The 21228-nt window shown below is 44.6% G+C and overlaps 1 long non-coding RNA gene across 1 annotated transcript; it reads right to left on the reverse strand.

The window, feature by feature from the left end:
• Window positions 1–3601: 3601 nt before the first annotated feature.
• Window positions 3602–9593, reverse strand: LOC129513794 (uncharacterized). Its single transcript, XR_008665303.1, has 6 exons — window positions 8973–9593; window positions 8116–8464; window positions 7716–7836; window positions 7150–7270; window positions 6272–6502; window positions 3602–5518 (listed from the first exon to the last, which is right to left on the reverse strand). It is a non-coding gene; the product is annotated as an uncharacterized LOC129513794 (long non-coding RNA).
• Window positions 9594–21228: the final 11635 nt, after the last annotated feature.

The following is a 21228-nucleotide window of genomic DNA, read 5'->3' on the forward strand; positions in this document are numbered from 1 at the left end:
TGTGACAGGTATTCTAGGCCCCAAGAATACCAAAGTCATGAAAATGAGAAGCATTAGGGGTTTAAAGGTCTCCTTGTTTCTGAAAAGCCTGAGGTGGCTCTGAGAAATGAAAGACAGTGGCTGACATGGTGACTTAAGAGATGTCTATTGTGGTGGAACCCCCATGGGGTCTGCATTTCCATCAAGCTAATCACCAGTTCTTCTCTTTGTAGGAGGTGGAGTGACGGAGAGCTTGGGATCTCTCTGTAGCACGGTAAGTCAGCTTGACCATGTTTAAAGTTTAAAAAGGCTCCACGTCACATACAGAGGCAGGCTGACATGCTGCTCCCATTCCACCCGGATAGACAGGCCTCATGTGGGGAACTGAGTCCTGGAGAAGGAAGCATGTGTGGAGACAGGGGGCTTGTCCCAGGCCCAAGTCAGGTCAAGGAGCCAGAGGTTCTATCCAAGGCAACTTGACAACGTGGAGAAAGCCCAAGTGGATGCAAATATCAGACAGCAGGGCCTCACAGCAAACGAGCTCCACTGTTTGTAAGAAAAACAAGCGAGCCGTTGGAGGAAGTAAGGGAAGCTCCTTTCCCAAATATTAAGGGGTTTTTAATACGGTATTTATTTAGAGACAAGGAAATGGGAATAATTGGCCCTTTCTGTTGGCTACTTTTAAACTTCTGCTCCCAAACATCTTTCTAGGAGACAACAGTTTTTAATATTTTTGCAAAAACGGAAAAGCCCAAAGTGATCAGGTCAAAACTTTACAAGTGAGCAAAAACGGGAAGAAGGGAAAAATGCCTGGGCACACAGGGAGACTCTTGGCTGCAAACAACAAAGGTTCTGTTAGGTTTCCTTGGAGAAACGGGAGGCTTACTTACCGGGAGAAGGCACGTGGAGGGGAAGCAGGTGCTGAAGCTCCCAGGAAGGACGGCAGGTCAGGCTCCTCGGCTCCCCCATCTCCATCCCGCCCGATCTGTGTTTTCTTCTCCCCCCCACCCACTTCCGTGGCTTCCTTGCAGTCTCTGCTCCCTCAGCCTGGCCGTACAGCTCTCAGGCCCCTCTCGGTTAGAACGGACACCCTTCGGTTTGAACTCACCCCTACTAATGAGCACATTCTCCCTATACTTTAAATTCCCTGAAGCCTGAATCTGCCTGGCCCCATTCACCTGTTGCTTCCAGGTGACAGGATAGGCCATTTCCAGCCAATGCAATGATTCCCCACAGGTCAGGTGTCTGCCTTTGGTCCGATTCCTAGGAGCAAATGAGTGGTGGGAAGTAAAAGGGTGTGTTTAGGGCATTTCTCGTGAGTAACGGCTGTGGTGTAAGCAGGCTCTGATTGCTGTCTCTAATTAAAAAGTAATGATAACCAGCTCTTCTTCAGAACTAGCAAACGTGCTCTTAAACTTGAGCTTTGGTACATTATTATTATTATTATTTTATTCATTTAATCACTTATTCCTTCTGAATCATCTTCTATCATAGAAGATTTGGGGTGGCTTGTAAAATCTATATATAATAAACAAGGATCAAATAGTTGAGAAACATGTAAATTTTTATTTTCCTAAGAATAAAAAAATAAAAAGCCATGGACAGAATGATCACCATGTAGTCCATAAAGCTCAACATTGGAAAGTTAGTAAAGGTAGGCCTTGCATTTGTCTCTCCACCTGAAACCTGACAAATTGAGTAGCAATTGGCCAGATACGAGGCAAAAGTCCTGGCAGAAAATGTCATTTATGTTCAAAGGGATTACTAGCCCAGCCTGAGGAAGCCTGCCCCTCCAAAGAGACAATCACTCTTTGTCTCTCTCTGTCTCTCTTTCTGGTAATTTCTAGGGCACCGTGATAGAAAAGAAGACTCTAGATCTTGTCCTAAGGCTTCTTCTGGTCCTGATCTCTTAAGGATGGTTGAGGTTTCATTGACCAGGCAAGAAGACAAATCACTAAGAAAGGGAAGATTTCATGTAGCTAAAAACCAACCTCCAACACAACTTCAGTACATTGAAGCCTCACCCACTTGCCTCCCCCCAAAACAGAGACACAGTTTGAAAGTTCAAAAAGCACATCATAGATTTCTCACTTCTTTTTTATTGTTCATCATAAGGCAAGAAGGACCTAGGAAGGCTGGCTCAGTGATTTTTCTACTCTCCAGTTTTTTGCCTGTGGCATTTCTGACATTCTCAGATCTTCTGAGCCTTTTTATTTACTTTTTTTTTTTTTTTTTTTTTTACTTTCTTTTGATTATAGAGCAGCAAAAAGCACTAGAAAGCTTGGTCCTGGTACGTGAGAATGGATGAACTCTACCCAAGAGTACCAGGCCTGACATGCTGGATGAGAGGCATGGTAAGAGCTCTGGAAAGTGAAAGGGTATGTTCCCTCACAGACTGGACCTGGGAATCATTCTATTTTAAAGGACAGCTGTTGTTCAATACTCGTTGAGTAGTCCCCATGTTCTAAGTGCCACAGGAAGCATGCATGTGACTTGACATATGAAGAGAGGAGACTAGTTTTTATAGGAACTGGTTATTTGATAGGATGATTGTATGGAAAGGGGTAGAAGGATTCTTGGTGCTTTAACTCTTGCTAACTGAGAAAAATGTCACATAGATTGCCAAGACGGTGATCCTGAAAAACCATTTACAATATTCAATTAACAATAATTAAGGAACTCAGTGGGAAGCTCCTTACTGACTTGCTAAATAGCAAAAATTGGTACTTGGCATTCCCAGTGGGTGAGAGAAAAGATAATAAGTACCCAAAATGTAAAGACAATCGAAATGAAACCAATTATGACCAAATTATATTACTCAAATAGAAACACAAGTTGAATCAGGAACATTTAAGTTTTTGACAAGAAATATTAAAAAGAGATACAATAACATTTTAGCCATTAATTGATCATCTAATCTAGTGTAGTTCTGGGAAGGGAGCTGCTTTATAAGCCTCCAAGTTTTACATATGCTGATAAGGGACCACAGTCTATTAAAACAACCTCATATTTTTAGGAGCTGGTAAGGCTAATTTTCTGTTAATATAGTTAATAAAGAACCATAATTGATTCTATTACCAATGGTCTTGAAAAGACAGTTAGATAGTCATTTAGCCCATCTTTTCACAATCACATACTCACAAATACTAATGCTAATTTGATTTACTATATTCAACTTTAGTAATTTTCAACTATTCTCCACCAACTGATTTTCTAAGGCATTAAAACAAAGATTCTTTTTCCCCCTACCCTTTTATAGTTTTTCCCTCCTGTTTTGTTACTCTCCCTCACTTCCCCATTAATTTCCCCTCCTCCAAATATTTGAAATGGTACAACCAACCTCAGACTTGAAATAATCCTCCAATATCCAGTGCAGCATAAGTCAAGGGTTGCTTGCATATAGTTATAATGGAGCAAATCTGAAGCATGGAAGACTTGTTAGGTTTCATTTTAATCCAACCTCCCCATTCCTCCATGCATATGTATATATTCACATTTCACACTGACTAATATTTAAGTCTAAAAACCTAATCCAGTCTGATCTCTGTCAAGGAAAAAAAAAACCATTAGTACATTCATCATTAATCAAGCAAGCAGCTGTAGAAGTTCTCCTCTGATACACTCTTCTGTGTGTCCAAACCTCTGTCAGCTGAATTAAATCTTCGGTTTTTGTTTGGCTGAAATATCTAATACTTCAATATTTTTAATATTAAATATTTTAAATGTTTGGCTTGAAAATAAATAAATAGATAAATAAATAAATAATAAATAAAAGCTTTAAGTATGTTTGAACAAAACCCTCATATTTATTATCACAGAGCTAAGCTCAATCAATCTTTTCATAGGAAAACAACACTGAGGAAGGTGTAAATCACAGCTATCTTACAGAGCTAAACCTATATGTTTGTGTGCATGTGTGTAAATATAAACAGATGTGTATATGTATAAATATGTTTTTCAAAAACTTGATCATACTTTTCTGTGGCCTGCTTTTTTTCTTAATATGTTTTAAATGTCTTTCTAGTCCAACTAATAAATATGAATTTTACCAATTTAATGGCTACATGATGGTATGGGTGTAGTTTATCTCATTTGATTAATCTGTTGTTCAACATTTAAGCTCTTCTGGTTTGCTTATACACAGATCTTGACATATTTATCTGGGAGGCAGTCATTCAATCGGGATGAATTTCTGCAGGTCATAGAGTTACACCTTTAAATATACATTGACAATTTGCCTTCCAGAAAGGTCATTTCATTTTGCATTGCCATGGGTGGTGCATGAAAGTGTCAAATAACCCACATCTAGTACAGTCAAATAACCCACATCTAGTACAACTCAGGTTTTTCTTTATATGATAGATGAAAAGAGGTATCTGGTTCCATTTGTATTCTTTGGTTACTAGGAAGGTTGAAAATGCTTTCATATGTTGAATAGTCATTTCTCATTTTGTAAATTCCCAGATCACATTCTTTGTCCACTCTTATAGACTAAGGATATTGACCCTTTGTTATTCACATCTACAGTCTTGCAAATGCTTTTCCGAGTCTGTATTTGGCTTTTAAACTTGTTCACGGTATTTTTTTCTAGCTATCTTTGTGTGCTTGATTTAAAAACAAATATTAAAATCAGTTTTTAATAAATTTCAAAAAAAATAAATCCATCTGGGAAATTGAGAAAGATTTTGTCAGTTTTTTGAAAGAGTTTATAAGTTTTCAGTATGGACTCTGGACAAAGGAAGCTCCTTTTGCAGTTCTATCATTCATTGAGTGCCTCCATGTGAAAAATGCTAAGCTAGCCATTGTGGGGGCTACTAGAATGGTTACCCTTGATCTCTGTCTTCAGCTCTACACAAAAGAAACAAGCAACACAACTACTCACACATTAATATGAGTAAATATTAAAGGATAGGCTAACAGTGGCTTTGGAGTTGTTTGACGAACTGGTTGCTGAGTGGAACTCGTGGGAAGATGTGTGTTGTTGGTGAGCCAGTTGGTTTGCTTCAGTGGCCTGACTGGTTTAACATGGGGATTTTGGGGATGAATGCGCCACCTTCAATTACACCCTGTGTCTCCTTTAGGGTATAGATCTATTCTGATCCAGCAGTGAACTCTCTCTTGGAGCAGAGTCCCGACCTGGTCCCACTAATCCTGGCCATCAGGATATTTTCTTCACTCACACAAAAGCAATGACCTGATAGTGCACTTTATGAGGGAGAACGCCTGCCGACCTCTAAGATTTCCATCAAAATCATAGTTTGCCAAGGTGTAAGCTGACCGCATCCTTTACAGGCGTGTGGATCAGCCAGCTGGCAAGTCCTGGCCACCACTCTCGCCAGGCAATCAGCCAACAACACAGCACTCCGAGCAATATTCACTCCCACTGCAACATTTATTCTATTTTATCTTTTGAGGTGTTAGCTGCATTCTGTTAATTGGGACCTTTTGCAAAGTCTTCTAGGCACTTTGAAGGGTCCATTCTCCCATCAATTTCTGGTGAAAATGTATAGTCCTGTCACATGGGTCTTCAGCAAGAAATCTGTAAGAAGAGTGAAGGTGAATTTTTTTTCTTTACCTAACTCAGTGTAGCAGAAATGAGGCAGGGGAATGTCAGTCATTTCTAAGGATGCCAATTTTCACTGCTTGACAATCTTAGATGTAAAATTTCAGCTATTTGATGATATGCCTGAGCATAGCCCATCCCCCAGATCCAATGATAAGTGTTGAACAGCAGGTTTGGGGCCCTTTGCTTAGGCATGATAATTTAGGGAAATAGTTAGCTCATCAAAATTGGCTAGGTGCCCTGTTTTCATATTATCCAGACAGAAGTCACTGAACCACAACTTTGCTGCTTAGAAACAGGCACTAAAAGGGAGGGAGTGGGGAACTATGAATAGTGAGCCAGTTACCATATTCAATCATGAAGTGTACTTTATACTCAAGGAGAAACTGACACATGTTCAATTATGGCCCAAGATACGTCTGGAAGAGCATTCAGAAGACCTGCTGGCAGAACTCTGGTTTTTCCCAGCCAGGTGACCTCAAGCACGACCCCAGATGCTCTGAACCGGGGGTTCTTCACTTGCAAAAGAGGATGCCAACTGATGGCTTCTAAGTTCTCAAGGTCCATGGTCTGAGGACTTGGTCGAAGATGCACATTCGTCACATCTCCATTCAGCTAGACTCTACTTTTAAAATGTCATTCTTTAAAATGAGAAACCTACAGTTCATTACACGATGATGGCTTTTCAGTCTGTGCAGGTGGCTCAGCAGAGCACACCCTCTGTCTCACCTTAGGAAGTTCACGTGCTCACGATGGGTGAAGGAAGGCAGGGCACGAATACCGATGGGATGACATGAGGGAAGCGCAGAGTACTGTGGGGTTTGGAGAGTCACAGATGTGACCCTTGCCAGCTCCTTTGTTCGAAGCCTGGCTGCAGGAGAGCTGGCTGGAGACTGGAAGTTGGGGTCATGGAGCAACTGGCATTTGGTGAGACTTTCAAGGGATGAAACCGAGGGGACTCTAGGCAGGGAGAACAGAATAAACACAGATGCTGACACAGGGAAGTCCAGACAATATTTAAAGAATTCCCGAACTCACACTCCTAGAGATAACAAATCCAATGTGTTTGTAATCCAGGTAAAGGTATTAATTTATTTTTTCCACAAATATTTATTGAATATCCGTTTGTGTAGGCATACTGCACTTGGTGCTACAAGATATCCAACGATGACTCAGGAAGTTCAGATATGGGTTTAAACTAAGATTTTAAATAATAAAAGAAATACATGCATATTTCGCATAAAATATGGAAGACAGAAGAGAGGACAAAGAGCTAAATTAAAAATCACCTACCTTACTTAAGTTTATAGACTTTGAAAGTAATGTCTCATCCAGCACACAGAAGCAAAGACATAAATTTGGATGAATAGAGAAGCAATCACTGATTAGCTCAAAGCAACATTTAAATTGATCTTTCCAGTGAAAAGGCATTAGAAAAAGCAATCTAAAGAACACCTGTTTAGATGCACTAGAATCAACAATTAGGTTCTTCAGGGAATGAGGAGTTTTCAGCCGCCTTTACTCCAATGAGAGGCAATAGAGCTTAGCATTTTTATTACTGTAATCAAGAACATTTAAGGGGGCCAGAGGAAAATATTCACACCCACCTCTTAATCTTGAAGAGGAGGCAAGTCCCCTAAGCCACTCACTTAATTAAGCACGAGCTGGGGTTGGGGGAGGGGATCCTCTGTAGGATTCTCTCTGTGACTCTTCCTCAGAATCTGTGCTCTAAAAAAAAAAAGAAAAGAAAAAAGAAAAAGAAAGAATCTGGGCTCTAGACTTTAGAGTCAAAGAAAAAAAAATTAATTGCAATTTCCGGACCCAAGGAGACCCAGGCAGAGAATGTGACTGGCGGAGCAGTGGAAGCGGCACTCCTTGACCGTCCCCTCTTCAGATGCCTGTCTAATAATTAAAATAACAATAACAATAATAATAATAAAAGTGAGCACCTATTTAGTGCTTACAATGTGCCAGAGTCCCATGCATCTTCCATGCAAAATCTACCACTCCCTGAGTAGGGAATACAAATAACCCCCTTTTGTAGATACTGGAGTGATTGCACAAGAAGGGTGTCATCCCAAACGGGGCACTCTTTGAGAGCCAAAGGGGGTGCTGTGCCTACTGGCAGTGGGGCAACGGGGGCAACCAGCTGACTCTAAGCCAGAGCACCTACAGATAAGGCTGCTTAGGTGCAGAGTCAAGGCCGGGGATCCCCGGCAGCGTCAACCTCAGAATGTTTCCACTGAACAGCTTTCGTCCTTGGGCCAGGCCTTCCGGAGCTTCAGTGTTTTTATCTGTAAAAGAGAGGTAATGAAACTACTTCATACAGCACACAGTTCTGGAAGGATTTAAGCACAGTGATGTGCTTAAGCTCTGGATAAGAGCTCAGAGCCACAAGCCACTAAAGACCTCGGTTGGGGCTCCGGCCACCCACCCCCCAAACCCTCTGGCCCCCGGGGAACTCAGGCCTCTGTGCAGCCCCCGCAGGCCGCTTCACTTCCCTGGCCCTCAGCTGGCTGGTGCATGGAAGGCTAGGGTGGGACTGAGGGCAAAACCTCCCTTTCGACTCAGACCTTCCTTCTTCTTAGATTCCTCCAGAGTTCATCCAAGGTCACCCCCACGTGGCGAGAGGAATGCCGCTCCTTTCTGCTTCTAGTTCAGAGAACCAGAGAACCGAGTCCTTGTGTTTATGCTTCCGGTGGTTCTCTAGTGCTTTCCCTAGGTGGTAGAAATGGTGACCCCGGAAGACCTTTCTCTCTCCTCTTCTTTCCATCACCTTTTGCTTGTACTGGAGCTCCTTCCATGGATCCTTTTGCAACACAGGGCGGCAATAGCAGGGAGCACGCTGATGGGCTGGCCGAGGAACCGCATGGGGGGTCACAGGCCTATGACCTTGTCCTTTCTCTTAGAGCCACAAAATGTCTGCATGAGAAAAAAATATGCTACAAATTACATTCAAAGGCCCCATTATAATGCCAATGTTAGGACCACTTTTCCTAAGGAAAAAACACTGGAATTAAATTGAGAATGAAACACATAAATGAATCCAAGGCAGTGGGGGAGGGAAGACCGTACAGGCTTGAGCTCGGAGATTAGACGGTTCCTTGCCACCAGCACACACCCTCTTGGCATGGTGGCCTCCAGAGCAGGCGAGGACACTTGGGCGTGCCTTTTCATTTCCTCCTTCCATATCTCCAAGATATATATATATATATATATATATATATATATATATATATATATATAATTTTTAAGATTTTATTTGTTCATGAGAGACACAGAGAGAGGGAGAGACACAGGCAGAGGGAGACGCAGGCTCCCTGTGGGGAGCCCGATGTGGGACTCAATCCCAGGACCCCAGGATCATGACCTGCTCAACCTGAGGCCCCAGGGCGCCCCCATATCTCCAAGATATTAATGGAGCACCAACCATGTTACATTCAGGAGCTACACCAGGCTCTGAGGGTGGAACAGATGAACACCATAGACGTGGTCTCTGCCTTCCTTGAGCTTCCACTGTCGGGATGAGAGGAGAGAGTCCGTCTAATCACCACAGGGAAACGTGTCAGAGAGGGACCCTGAGAAGCCCATGGAGGAGCAATACGCGGTGCCACAGGGCGGTCTGGCCCGGTTAGGGCGGCGGGCAAGGTCTCCCTGAGGAAGTGAGGAGGCTCTGGTGGAGACGGGAAGGATGAGTCGGCATTCCGGGCAGAGGAAGCAGCTTGTGTAAAAGCCCTGAGGTGAGAGGAAGCTCCGAGGGTTTGAAGAACTGAAAGGAGGTCAGAGTGTCTGGAGCTCTGAGAACAGGGCGGTGGGTACGGATGGGCCTGTCGCCGGACACAGGGCCTGTCAGCCTCTTGAAGCATTTAGGGTTTCCCTAGAAGCCACGAGAAATTTCTCCAAGTGTTTTCAGCAGTAAGTTGAAGAAGCAGAGTCTATCTGCAAAGGATTCTTCCAGGAAAATAGGCTCAAATGAGTCAAGAAAGGAAGGAATAAGGAAATAAGGAAATAAGGAATGATGGTAGCTAATGTTTATGGACCATGTTTTACTATGGACCACGTATTGTTCTATGAACTTCATACAAGGTTCCTTGAACCCTCACCCAGCCCTACAGGCCGACTCTACCATCCCCTACTTTTCACGGAAGAGGAGACTGATACACAGGAAAATTGGGCCGGCACTGATCGGCTAGAAAATGCTGGAACCGAGCAGCCCAGGTGGCTCAGCAGTTTAGCGCCGCTTTCAGCCCAGGATGTGATCCTGGATACCTGGGATCGAGTCCCAGGTCGGGCTCCCTGCATGGAGCCTGCTTCTCCCTCTGCCTGTATCTCTGCCTCTCTCTCTCTCTCTCTCTCTCTCTCTATCTCTCTCTCTCTCTATCTCTCTCTGTCTCTCATGAATAAATAAATAAAATCTTTAAAAAAAAAAAAGAAAATGCTGGAACCAGGCTTTCAATCTCCAGACTCCAGACCCCACGGCTCGGTCAGGACAGCACAGAAGCCCCTTCCTGACCTTGAGCCCGGACAGAAGCCAGGCGGTGGCAGGGCCTAAGCCTGGCTAGTGGCTCCGGCAGACAGACAGACCCTCCGCTGTCAGGTGGTGAGCACCGAAACACACTCAGGCCGGGGCTGAGTGAAGGGAATCCCAGGGGTCTGTGTGGCAAGAGGTGGGAAGGTGGCAGCAGAGGGCATGCCATTTCTTTCCTGCTCCCTTTATTCACCTTGGTGTGTAAATTCTTAGAGTTTCTAAAAGGTTTGCTTCTGCTCTGCCAGCATTACTAGAAATTCTGTATGAATTTTGCTTGGATTCACACGCTCATTGATTCCATCTCCCCTTCTCAGAATTAATCTGAGCTGATAGCCATGTTTCTAGCTTCCAAACGCTTCATCTTCTGCCAACAGTTGTCACCCTTAACTGACACTGGTCAGGTTTGAGCCTCAGAAGGTGTACACTGATGTATCTCAACAGTGCACTTCAGGTATCTGTGTGCTAAAATGTAAGCAACACGAACTGTACTTATGTACAGCTGCCATTAAAATACATTTTTAAATACACAGTTCCTACTCTCTTACTTCAAGATTATTTTTGGAAAACTTGCTAAAAAACAACCTTCTCGCAGATTTTTAGTTCGAACTACTGGACTACAAAAACCAACTTGGCAGAGCTGTTCTCTGATACACATATGTGCATTTACACACACACACATACACACACACACACACACACACACACACGCAGAGTTTTAAAAAGGAAGATGAGGGGTGCCTGAGTGGCTCAGTTGGTTAAGCGTCTGCCTTTCAGGCTCAGGTCATGATCCTGGGGTCCTGGGATGGAGGCCCCCCCCAGGTGGGCTCCTTGCTCAGTGGGGAGCCTGCTTCTCCCTCTCCCTCTGCTCCTTCCCCCTGCTCATGCATGTGCGCGTGCACTCTCTCCAATAAATAAATACAATCTTTAAATAAATAAATAAATAAATAAATAAATAGGAAGATGTGGGAATGCGGTATTGCAAAATTTCTGTAAATTCTAAAATCTATCACCAGAGGGACAATACTAGCAAATTAGTCAGAATTATAATTCTAACTCTGTAGGGTACCTCTGGCTAAGCTGTCTCTCTCCTAATGATTCCACAAAAGCAGCAGGATGCCATTTATGCTTCTTTGTTAAAATGCCTTGTGAAGTGGGGGTAGATCGTGCATTCCTCTGTTCCTGCAATGGTTATTTGGCACTTACTCGTGCCAGAGACTGTGGTAGGGGGCACAGTGATGTGCTAGGAGGGGCATAGGCTCCATTTTAATTTCAATCTTATTGGAAGAATCAGACTAACGAAGCAATCAAATTTGGAGTCTCTGGAGGAAGAGACCTGTAAGCCAAGACCTGAAGGATGAGTAGAAGTTACCCTGGAGAAGAGAAGGAAAAAGAGGAGGCAGAGGGGATGCCATATCAAAAGTCAGAAGTGAGCAGGAATGGTGGGCATTAACAAGTTGTATGAAGTTCAGAAGGGCTGGCTCTTAGAATGCAAGAGAGGCGTTGGTGAATGAGACCAGGCTGCAAAGGGTCTAGTAACCTATGTTAAGGAATCTGGATTTACCCTGAGGGAGGGGAAAGCCCTTGTAAAGGTTATTGTGGGGGAGCATGGAGAATCCGATGAGGAGAAGCTGTTGTAACGACCCAGAGAAAATGGTGGCCTGTACTAGGATAGTAGCTGAGGGAAATAATAACTGGAAGGTTGGCCAAGGGAGTGCAGGGGAGGGGCAAGGTGACAGACAGGACAGCTCCCAAGTCTCTGGCTTGGCCAACTGGATGGATGACAGAGCCATCTACTGAGAGAGAGAGGGGATGAGGTGGGGGGGGTGGGGGGCACGGGGTGGGGGGCTGGGGGTGAGGGGGTCATTAGGGTTCCCTCACGCTGAGGCTGAAGTGTCTGCAGGGCACCCAAGGTAGATGACCAGCACCAGCAAGTTAGTCACTTAATTAGCTCGTTAGTTATTGAGGGGTCTAGAGCAAAGATGGGGACATGGTAACTGAAGCTAGCTGAAGGAGCAGATGAGAATGGTTGGAAGAGGTGTCCAGTGATTTGAGCAACATGGAAGTTACTGGTGATTTTGGAGGGACAAGTTCAAGGACGGTAGTGGAGACAGAAGGCAGGTAGGCTAGAGAGTGAGCATGGGGAGAGGAGCAGGTTATAGGCAGTGTAGTCACCTCTTTCAAGAAGTTTAAAGAAAAAGAAAAAAAGAGGGTCTGGGGCAGCTGCTGGGTGGTGGTTTTAGATCTGGGAGATTCTGGTGAATTTAAATATGAATGATAAAAAAAATCCAGGAGGGAAAGAGGCCTTCCCTCTTTCTTCTCCCTTCCTTGAGGCATATACTTGGAAGGAGAGAGACAAAGTCCTCTGGAAGCTGGGGATGGCATCAGAACTGGGGTAGGTGAAGAAAGTGGAAAGACAAGTGTGGGGGAGGAAAGAGCATAGGCTTGGCTGTGGGGACAGGCTGAAGATGTTCTCACTGAGGTTTCTATTTCTCTGTTAGTGCAAGGCAAGAAAATCTGTTAAGAATGAAATCATTCTTTTCCTCCCAGTTAAATCCAAAGGGAAACAAGATTTCATTTTTTTTACCTATCAGATTGGCCAAAATGAAAATATTCACTAATAAATTACATTGTCAGTGACTGGGGGAGTATAACACTATGTAAATTCACACAAACTCTTTGGAGGGCTAGTCTAAAGCCAGAACCCTGTTCCAAACCACATTTTTTCACTTAAACTGTGTCTCGAAAACAATTCCACGTCCACACAAATAAATCCACCCCGCTATGAAGGATATCTTCTTTTTTTAAAAAAATATTTTATTTATTTATTTATGGGGGACACGGAGAGAGAGGCAGAGACACAGGCAGAGGGAGAAGCAGGCTCCCTGTAAGAAGCCCGATGTGGGACTCGATCCCGGGACTCCGGGATTGTGACCTGAGCCAAAGGCAGACACTCAACTGCTGAGCCCCCCAGGTGCCCCTTATTTTCCTTAATCTATTTCTTTTTTTTTTTAAGATTTTATTTATTTATTCACGAGACACACACACACACACACACACAAAGAGAGAGAGAGAGAGGCAGAGACACAGGCAGAGGGAGAAGCAGGCTCCATGCAGGCAGCCGGACACGGGACTCGATCCCCGGACTCCAGGATCAGGCCCTGGGCTGAAGGCGGTGCTAAACCGCTGAGCCACCCGGACTGCCCTTCCTTAATCTATTTCTTATCCACACTTCTTGGTACATGTGAGAATGTCTACTAGGGAAGATGTGTAGCTGTGAACTTGTACTCTGTTCATTTATGTCCAGGATGGTTCACTCTACAGATCAAGTGGAATGGCCACGGGGGCCTAGACTAAGCATCATTTCTGGGTGTGTGTGTCAGTGCGGGTGTTTCCAGATGAGATTAGCATTTGAATTGCTAGGCTCAGTAAAGTAGATGGTCCTCCCCAGTGTGGGTGGTTATCGCCTCAATAGAAAGAAGAGCAGAGGAAGGAAGGAGGAATTCACCCGGTTTTCTTACCTCACTGCTTGACCTGAGACATGTCATCTTCTCCTGTCCTGGGACTGCGATTTACACCATCATGGGTTCTCGGGCCTTCAGATTTGGGCTGAATTACGTCCCTGGATTTCCTGGGCCTCCAGCCCACAGACAGCGTTATCTTGAGACTTCTCAGTGTCCATAATCATGTAAGCAATTCCTCCTAATAAAGCTATGTATGTATGTATATCCTATTGTTCTGTTTCTCTGGAGAGCGCTGGCTGATGTCACGTCCTTGCCCATTTTTCTACTAGGTAGAAAATTTCCCTATTGATTTTTAAGAATGGAGAAGGTTTGAAGTAGGCGCCATGGGAGAGAGAAGAGGGCTGAGAGAGAGGGCTGGTGTTTAGGGCAGCTGCTGGTTCCTACCGAGCTGCATCCGGAGCTAAGGACTGGGCCTCCTCAGCAGAACAGAGCTTGGCAGGCCTCCTCAAGCTGATCATGATTTTCACTGAAGGGTCTGTGTGGAACCCTGGACTGTGATTTCTTTCTCCTAAAGGTTTATAATTCCCTGAGGCCGCTGCTGACCAACAGGCCTGCCGTCAGAGTAGGAAGAAGGAAGGCCCTATTCTTGGAGTTCCCACTGTCAGCCACTGTGGGCCCAGGGGTGGGAGGGAGGGAGGGAGAAGTGCCTGAGTCCCTGAATCAGCTCCACCAACGGTTGTTGGGCCTCCTCGCTGGTCTTGGTGTTTACTCTGGGCATCGTTTTCTGCTACTTGATCTAAGAGGTGGGGCCTTCCAGACCCCTGGGGAACCAACCCATGTCAGCTCTGCTGGACGCTGCCCTTCTGGGGCAGCTCTTTTTTTTTTTTTTTTTTTTAAGGGTTTTATTTATTTATTCATGAGGACAGAGTGAGAGAGAGGCAGAGACACAGCAGAGGGAGAAGCAGGCTCCATGTAGGAAGCCTGATGCAGGACTCAATCCCAGGGCCCAGGGATCACGCACCTGGAGGCAGCTCTTGATGCAGCCACCCGTAGCTGGTGCCTTCATCCAGATAGTCACAGCTGCTCTCCTTGTCCACACACATCCTAGGCCCAAGGGCCAGATAGCAGAGGGCAGAGGAGGCTGAGGATGCAGGGTGGTACTGGGCCTCCTCAGCAGGGCAGCTGTCCCCCTCCCACCCTTTTGCATTTCCCGGAGTCCCACAGAGTTCGGAGCCTGGGGGGTGTAAGAGGCCAAGTTATGGAACAGGAATTGAAAAGCCAAGCAAGGACCCTTTCCCAGGGCACAACTTAGACCTTCCAGCTACTCATGAAACCCCACAGTGGTGTGAATTGTTTCGTAAACTGGCATCATAACGTTCAAAACACATAGTTAGAAATGGCCTAAGTAATAAAAGGGTAGAAACACATTTCAATCATGCGATGTGCCAGGTGCTAGGCTAAAAGGCCTTCCATATACTGGCCCTTAAATAACCCTGTAAGTGGCGACCATTATCACCCCCATTTTACAGATGGCAAAAGTGAGGCTTTGGGCTGTTAAGCAACTTTCCCTAAATCACAGGGCGAGTGAGCGGCAGAGCAGCTATTTGAACTTCGCGCTGATGTGGGAACTTGTAAACCAGCATTAGGCTGGGGCACTGCGCGTACTGCTGATCCCCCACCAGTGTGGCTGTGGCCAGAGAGGCCCTTATTGACTGCATGTACTTGTTTCTCAATGTCTTCAGACTTTACTCCTTTCTGAGTAAAGAGCCCCTCAGAAGAGTTCTGCCCCAGGAAACTTAGACCCATCACAGGCTCTCCAGAACAGACCCACCTCATTGAACAGACACTTCACCTGAATCCACGGATCCTCTCTTGTCTGGTGACCAGAGGAAGGACTTGCCTGTGGATGATTGCTCCGCCCACTGTAATCATTATGAAAAGGGACATTCACATCACCGATCCTAATACTCAGATGCCTTGGAAAGGCCCACAGTTTTCAGCTAAACTTTCATAACCATTGCTTTTAGATTCTCCTTCTTTATTTTTTTAAAAGATTTTATTTACTTATTTGACAGAGAGAGAGAGAGCAGGAGCACACAAGTAGGCAGAGCAGCAGGCAGAGGGAGTGGGAGAAGCAGGCTCCCCGTTGAGCAGGGGACCCAACATGGGGCTTGATCCCAGGACCCTGGGACCACGACCTGAGCCGAAGGCAAACACTCAATGACTGAGCCACTCAGGTGCCCCAGATTCCACTTCTTTAATTAAAAATAATTTCTTCGCCCCACTTCCTTATCTAACCCTTTTGCTTGTGAGTGGAGGTTTAAGCTTTGGAATCCTGGCATCCATGGAGCTTTGACACTGAGCTAGCAGGTGCGGGGGTGCAGACCCATAACCAGAATCCAGAGGGACACATTATTTTCTTTTTCAACCCTCTGATGGCTGAAGGTGTTAACCATGTCACTCTGTAGCAGCTGAAAATGAAACTAAACACAAAGGAAAAAGAATGACACAACCCTTAATCCACTATTTAAAAAGACAAACATTCAAAACATGCAGACTGTGAAATTCTATTTTTAAACCTTTTACTTCATAAATGTTAATGAAAGATCTCACTGAAATTCTCTTTTAACCTTTTAACTTTTATTGTTTAAGTTGATGCCAACCTCAACAGATCTCCTGTCTTCGTCATAGGCACCACTGTAAGGGACATTTATGAAGACTGAGCCACATGGAAATGAGAATATACTCCAACCGGTAAGTTATCACGGTCAGTTAACTCCTCCAAAAGATTGGCAACTTTGCAAAATTGTTCCAATATCTGCTTCCCCTTTGCAGAAACCAACGTTTAGAAAATCCCTTCAAAATTTCTCAAGCAACAAGCACTGCTTGGCTTCCAAAATGCTAAAAATGCTCAAATAGTACTTTGATTTTCAATGCTCTCTCTCCACTCTAGGTTCCCAAGTCATTATTGTAAGTGTCCCCAGGGTGTGTACAAATGAAGCTTTTTTTTCCCCCACAGGCAGTGGAGGGGACCCCAATCATAATTTTTAGTTACTAATAAAGCAAAGTGCAGCCAACTGAAATGGCTGCCAAATAAATTGTTGTTGAGACTAGCATTTTTTAAATTGGTATAGTTGGGATCTCAAAGGGTTAGAACTAATTCACAAATGAGAAGTCACAGAGGAAGCTTAAACAGGCCTAAACTTCCAGGCTGGCAACAGGAAGCACAGCTTGGCATCCCCTGGTCAGTCCCTCTTTGACCAAGATGACAGTGTGGTGTTTCTGAGTCTGAGGAACAGACTTTGTAAAGTCCTTGATTACTGTCTTTTTCTTTTCTCTCTTAAGGGCAGTAGACGTACAGGGGCAATAGGAAGGGGTCCACGATTTAGACCATACCATTTAGAACTTACCAAGCAGGTATGTTCTATAAATGATTAACTATACTTACTCGTTCAGGAGCGCCTGCCTGGCTCGGTCAGAAGAGCATGCAACTCTTGATCTCGTGGTCATGAGTTCGAACACCGTGTTGGGTGGAGAGATTACTAAAAAAAATCCACAAACTTAAAAAAATTATACTTGCTAGTTTGAAAGCTATAACTGGTATATTTTGATACATCTTCAGTTATTTAAGCTAAATACACGGGAACATCTATCTGTAACTTTTAAGTGTTGTATTGAAGTATAACATACATAAAGCAAAAGTGCAGACATCTCTAGTATAAATTTAATTATACATTAACCCGTGACTTTAAAAGCGAGAAGCTTTCTCTGCTGAGTCTGTCAATTAGAAGAAAGATTACTTTATCTAATTAAAAAGATAGTTTTAATCAGAGAGAGAAAACCAGAAATGCAATATTGAACGTATACATTTTTTTAACCAATAAACAGCACACGTTTTATTCACACCCACATCATAACTCATATTCTGCACAGGCCTTGGATTCACTAGAACACTGGCAGTTCAAGCAAAGGTGACACTTTCATAAAAGTGCCTGTGAGTTTGACCTCTGCAGTACCTGATTTAGAATCTTAAATTTTTTTTTTTTAAGATTTTATTTATTTATTCATGAGAGACACAGAGGGCAAGAGAGAGGCAGAGACACAGGCAGAGGGAGAAGCAGGCTCCATGCAGGAAGCCCAACGCGGAACTCGATCCCAGGTCTCCAGGATCAGGCCCTGGGCTGAAGACGGCGCTAAACCGCTGAGCCACCTGGGCTGCTCATAATCTGAAATTTTTAAAAATTGATTACATCTTGCAGGAAGTTCAACAGCTTCTCTTGAAAAGCCTGACAGACAGATGTTTTGCAACTGAGTGGAGCATAAATACCAGTAATTCCTGGCTTTGAAAATTCTTTATTCTGAGAAATCTGTCTGAATTCACCCATCACAAGCACATGACAATTCTTCTTAGCAGCCCCTATACCTAGCAGTTGACATGTTTATTTTGACACTGATTCTTTTTTTTCTTTTTTTTTTAAGATTTTGTTTATTTATTCATAGAGACATAGAGAGAGAGGCAGAGACACAGGCAGAGGGAGAAGCAGGCTCCACGCAGGAAGCCCAATGTGGGACTCGATCCCGGGTCTCCAGGATCACACCCCAGGCTGCAGGCGGCTTTAAACTGCTGCGCCACCGGGGCTGCCCTTGACACTGACTCTAAAGCTCATTCTGATTTCCAAAACATTCAGTTGTGAAAAAGCAAGTGTCTTAAAACTGAGGAAACATTATTTTGATACTTCGTAATATACATTGCACCAAAAGCAATATAGGTTGTCTATGTGTAAAAAGCAAAAACCAAAACTGTACAGGACACTGTGATTGGGACTCTACTTGACTTCTACTTGACTTCGTATTTGGGGAGCTATGTTGTACCAGGAGCAGGAGATTCAAAGTGACAAGTCCTGAGTATTTTCTCCAATGCAAATACCACTTCAAGGCAACTTATCTTTCATATTAATAACCATCATCTCTTTGGAGTGCCTACTCGGTCCTAAGGCACTATGCTAGGTACAGACTCCCCTGGTCTTTATAGAAGTTCCACACAGTTGGTATTATTATTTATTGACAAAGAAACTGGGGTTGGACGAGAACATTGTTCAGGCTAACTCATCTATATGGAAGACCCTGGATTTGAACCCGAGCTCATCAGACTCCCAACACTCAGACTCTTTCAAGTACACACAAGTTTCTTCAGTTGTAACGTGTTAAGTACATTTAGTGTACTCTGAATACCAAAAGTGACTACAAAGATCTTTTGAGGGTACGAGGCATGGAAAGAAGATAAATGTTTATATCCATACGTGTGTGTGTGTGTGTATGTACATATACACACAGGCACAACCTTTCATTGGGGGAACTTCCTTTCACTGAAGCCGCATAAAAGCTTAAAAATCTCATTGCTGGGATCCCTGGGTGGCGCAGCGGTTTAGCGCCTGCCTTTGGCCCAGGATGTGATCCTGGAGACCTGGGATCGAATCCCACGTCGGGCTCCCGGTGCATGGAGCCTGCTTCTCCCTCTGCCTGTGTCTCTGCCTCTCTCTCTCTCTCTGTGTGTGACTATCATAAATAAATAAAAATTTAAAAAAAAATCTCATTGCTGTAGACAGTTGGACTGAAGGTCCAACTGGAATTAGTGAAAAGTATGAATTGTAAATTCATTTAAAATAAGATAGATTTTCCCAATACCCTATGAAGTTCAACATGGACGCCCACCCATTGTCTTCTTTCATGTTCCCAAGAAGCCCTTGAACGAGGCCGACTTGGTGTTATCAGCTTGATGTTACAGGTAAGAAAAACAAAGTCCCGAAGAAGTTAGGTTCCTTGCCTATGGTCACAGAGCTATTTGGTGATAAACCCACAGCTCCCTCCTCTGCAGAGTGACCTAACAAATTCCTTCTGAATTACTAGATAATTATTGGATAAGAATGATATGTATTCTTATATTAATTATTCATATATGAAATTGCCTGAAGTGCTCAAAGATGTATTTCAAACATTCCCCTTGTAAGCTCATTTACATCGCTCTTCTGTACTCCTTAGGAAGACAGAGTTTGCTAAATGAAGGAAAATTTCTGCCCAGATCCCAATCAAGTTATTATAAATTCCAAATTAATAGGGTCTAAATAAATAAGAGCTTATTATGGGTCTAAAAGCTGATAATGTTATTTGTTTCTGATATCTTCTTTCATTTGCTTCAGCTCCAATTGGAGTATTTTATCTCCTGCCTGTTTTTTTTTTTTTTCCTGTTTCCTCATTAGAGAAACAGGCCAAGAGAGGTGTACGAGGAAAGAATTACTCATGTATGAATAAAATTAATAACCTGAAATTACAGAAGGGGGCGGAGAGGCGTCTTTTTGGTAATTTATCATAATGTTTAGCAACAGCAATGGGTTGCGTCCATCGTTTGTGCTTTCCTTACACTTTTTCATTATTCCATGTGTCCAATTAGTTCAACCCAGGAGGCAACTTCTAACTTCCTGGGGGGAGGCAGTCTCCCAAAATGGGGGGAGGGTCATGCGAATAACGACTTCGTGTTCTTATCCAGGTTCTTAGGAACAGAGGTATTTTTGTCATTTACCCTGGGATTCCCAGGCACCGAAAAGCTCGGGCTGCTCACCACCCAGGACAGGGGATCCGCTCTAAGGACCGAGAGAAGGTCTCTCCCTAAAGGAAACTTTAGGGAAAAGTCTTCTGGGGGCAGATGGGGGGTTTTCCTCCAGCCGGGTTTCCTCGCACCTCTGAGGGGTCCTGGGGGGCTCCACGAGCGAGCGACAGACGCTCTTCCTCCCGTGATCAGCCGGTAGTGGCTTTGGGGCCCAGGTGCACCCCGAGAACCGTCCTGGCCGCCTGGGACCCGTGTCCTCCCTGGGCTCCGCCACACAGGCTTCTCTCTCCCTACCCTCCACCGCCTTTCTCAGACGTCCTTCCTGTTGGGGGTTGGGTTCCTTACTTCCATTTGGTTCTGTCCTTTCCTGTAGGGGCTTCTGAGTTTGTTTGCTGAACCGTTTCTCTCCGCAGGGCCAGCTCGGTGTCTCACGTCTCTATGGTGTCGTCCCCCCCGTGTTGTGGATCTGGTATATGTGTCATCTTTGCTTCTATTTATTTCTCTCCTCCCAGCTCTGATTTCTTTATCTCTGGGCCGCTTGTTTCCTCTCCCTGATGCTCCCCTTGCCTTCTCTGTGCCCTTTGACCGCAGGTCCCTTCCCAGCGCCCTCCTCGGAGCGGCCCAAGAAGGTGCCCCAACTAGGCTGGAGTGGGCCTGGGAAGGCCGCGCTGAGTCACGCTAACGACTTCCCCATCCTCCCTTGGTCCCCAGGCAGTCTCCTCTGCTGGCAGGGGCAAGTGTCCCTCCCAGGGACCCAGACGACACGAAGGGAAGGAAGCAGGAGGAAGTCAAGGTGAGTGCTGGGCCAGCGACAGACGCCACAGACGCCACAGGCCAGAAGCTGTCCCTTACACACTGCCTGGTCAGCACTCGCCTCACAGGCTCTACCCCATGCCACTGTCTACACAACATGACTGAGTGTAAAGTACAGAGCCACTCAGAGCAGCTGCCCAGCCAGCTAGAACCCAGACTCTCTATAACCTAAAACTAAAGGTCATGGTCATCAGACATGGCAGGTGAAGTATAATCAGTGTTTCCACTTGACCCTAAATTACTTCAAACCAACCTCTGGTGGGGTGCAGGGTGCGAATGT

Source organism: Nyctereutes procyonoides, unplaced genomic scaffold, assembly GCF_905146905.1.
Source record: "Nyctereutes procyonoides isolate TBG_1078 unplaced genomic scaffold, NYPRO_anot_genome, whole genome shotgun sequence".
Lineage (NCBI taxonomy): Eukaryota > Metazoa > Chordata > Mammalia > Carnivora > Canidae > Nyctereutes > Nyctereutes procyonoides.